The following is a 2,841-nucleotide window of genomic DNA, read 5'->3' on the forward strand; positions in this document are numbered from 1 at the left end:
GCCCAAATGTAACGCAAAATGAGTGGTACAATAGCTTGATCAAGATTGCATAAGTGGGACCACCTGTGGGTCCCATATAACATAATGTAATAGTCTGTTCTATCAATTGTAACACCAATCTTTTTAATTAAGTAATTGTAGCATTTGTAATCTAATACTAAATTAAAATATACTTTACACTATAATAGGCATAAGTAACATTTAATTTTAAAATTTGAAATACATGTTATGTTTAAAATCTACAATACATATCCAAAATGTTACAAACACCACATAAAATTACAACAATACGATCGATCAATTAACCATTCTCGAAGCATATCCAAACTACAAAGAAGGTTATTAATACTTTGCAGCTATGTTGATCCCCTTCTTCCCATAACAAATTCTTGGATTTTGCTTCTCCCAATAATCATTTTTCTCTGCTTCACCACCTTTTCTTATAAATTGCTATCCTCGGGAGAAATCTGATTCATAACAAAAACAGATCAAAGTAGGTTACGGAATAATCAGACTAATTATGCAGATCATTAGTATATTATACGTTGAGCACAGATCTTTGATAATTGTTAGTAAAATATAAACATTTCTAGCTTGGTATATATCTGTTTCTGCAATATACTACGCATGCAAACTTTAACTATCCGTAGGATATCTGTGATTTATGCACTTATAATCAAATATCATGTACTATTACTTTGTATTCATTAATATGTAATATCAAATTGATTATTGTGAACTGAAGTTCATAGCACAATTTCAATTGAATATAAACAGCACTATAACTTATACGGTTTATAGAAATGAGTATAGAACCTGTAGTTAGAACGTACGCCCCCTGTAAAATAACAAAATAACAGTAGAATATATTCACTCATAAACCTCTCATCAAATACAAGTGACAATTATTAACCTCTTTGCTTCCGAGGACAGAGATCCGCTCTTTAAAAATCAAGTGACAAGGGATGTTAAGTTTACTTTACCAAGTACATCTCCTGAGTTTTTATTTGGCCTTTTTTAAATTGAAAAGAGGTCAGGTGCATATTTCACATTGGCCAGCTTGCAACAAGATTCATGGTAAACCACACCAGACTCCTTATCTGAGTATCCTCTAATACATTATTTGACAACTAAATTTTAGACCGCAGTAGACACTCTTGTCTTTTTCAATACAAATCATGGTTAACAAAAACTTGTAAGAAAAGGTTGCTTATTCAAAATTATATAAACATAATTCTTTTGGGTTCTTCAAAGAAGGTTAACCACACTATTCAACTGTATAAAGAAGGGGATAAATATTTTAGACCTATACAACTATATGGCAGTACCAATAACACGATCTGTTATACTACCAGGTCCCAACACCAAATAATTGGCCAATCAGTATCGATATCAGGATTATGCAGGAACTTTCTCTGAACAAATAAGATGCATTTGTGCTAAATTATTAATTAAGTAAATTGAGGAAGAGGAAATACGGTATATTTTGTTTCATTTTAATTAGGATAGGGTGGTGGATATTATAATATGCCCGTACAATGGATTGGTCCTACTTTACAGATTGTTAATTTTTTTAAACTTAAAACAAAATGTATGTTTTAGTAAAAAATAATTAACCTAACCATGTCCTTGGTAACTTCCCAGGGTGCACCAATGATGACATTATCCACATGACGACAGGCTAGTACACTAGGACTGCGTTCATGTAGGTGCATAAGTGGAAAATGACTTCTCCTGTGCTCAATGCTTCAAAAAGAAACAGCCTTATTATTGACCTAAATTAGGGAATATAATAAACAAATTTAAGATAGTTGTTTACCTATATATGTATCATTAGGATTTCATCGTATTAAAAAGGAAAGATCTGATATAGTCTTTCAAGATATTTATTGGGATATGATATAACAATTCCCTAAGATTAGATACCTAAAATGAATTGTTACATGTAAAAAAGCTGTTTAATAGCATCAGCATCAGGAGTTCGATAAAAGATACTCCCTCTGTCCCATTCAATTCTATACACTTTCCTTTTTTGGATGTCCCATTCAATTCTATACATTTCAAACTTACCAAAAATAGTAAAAATTTAATAATATAAAAATCAACTACATCCACTACTTACCCCCACTACACTCATTTTATCCATTAAATATTGATTGGTCCCACCACTTTACCCAACTTTATACTTTTTTCTCACTAAATTATACTTTTTTCTTCTCTCTCATCCCACTATCTTACCAAAATTCCCAAAAATAACATTATTTAACTATTATGTCTTGTCCTCAGTGCCCAAACCATTTGTACAAATGGCTGGGACGGAGGGAGTAACTAGTTTATAGAAGGGAATAGCAGAGCAAGATTTTTAATTCAGTTGCCTTTGATTGGACTTACTGAGATAGCAGTAAGGAGAGTAACTTTTCCATAGCCATTCAATCCAAGAAAGTCCTACCACCTACAAAGTATAAGATGCATGAGTGTGCAGATATGAGTTGCATATAGCCACAATAATTAAGAGTTGCATAGTAACAGGGGAAAATACAAACCTGCCACTCAGGATCATGTCCGTGAAAGGTAAGAGACAGAGACTCTATCTGCAAATCACCAGCAAAGATCAGCTAATAACCAATCAAATATATTCATACAACTCATTCAGGATGACGACCAAACTTAAGATGCATATTGGTAAAAAAAGATTTACATATTTTCATCATATGCAATTTCTGAAGAGGCGCACAATCAAGGTCACACTCTGAACAAGAGATTTCTCACTGATACAACAATGAAAAATAACTGGTACAAAAATATTAACTGAAAAATTGAGACTGCTCCCAACAGCGTACT

At 32.4% G+C, this 2,841-nt stretch overlaps 1 long non-coding RNA gene across 1 annotated transcript; it reads right to left on the bottom strand.

Moving 5' to 3' along the window:
* Positions 1-348: 348 nt before the first annotated feature.
* Positions 349-2,635, bottom strand: LOC141666662 (uncharacterized). The gene is made up of 3 exons (XR_012552312.1): positions 2,544-2,635; positions 2,392-2,452; positions 349-467 (listed from the first exon to the last, which is right to left on the bottom strand). It is a non-coding gene; the product is annotated as an uncharacterized LOC141666662 (long non-coding RNA).
* Positions 2,636-2,841: the final 206 nt, after the last annotated feature.

This window comes from Apium graveolens, chromosome 6 (genome assembly GCF_009905375.1).
Source record: "Apium graveolens cultivar Ventura chromosome 6, ASM990537v1, whole genome shotgun sequence".
Classification (NCBI taxonomy): Eukaryota; Viridiplantae; Streptophyta; class Magnoliopsida; order Apiales; family Apiaceae; genus Apium; species Apium graveolens.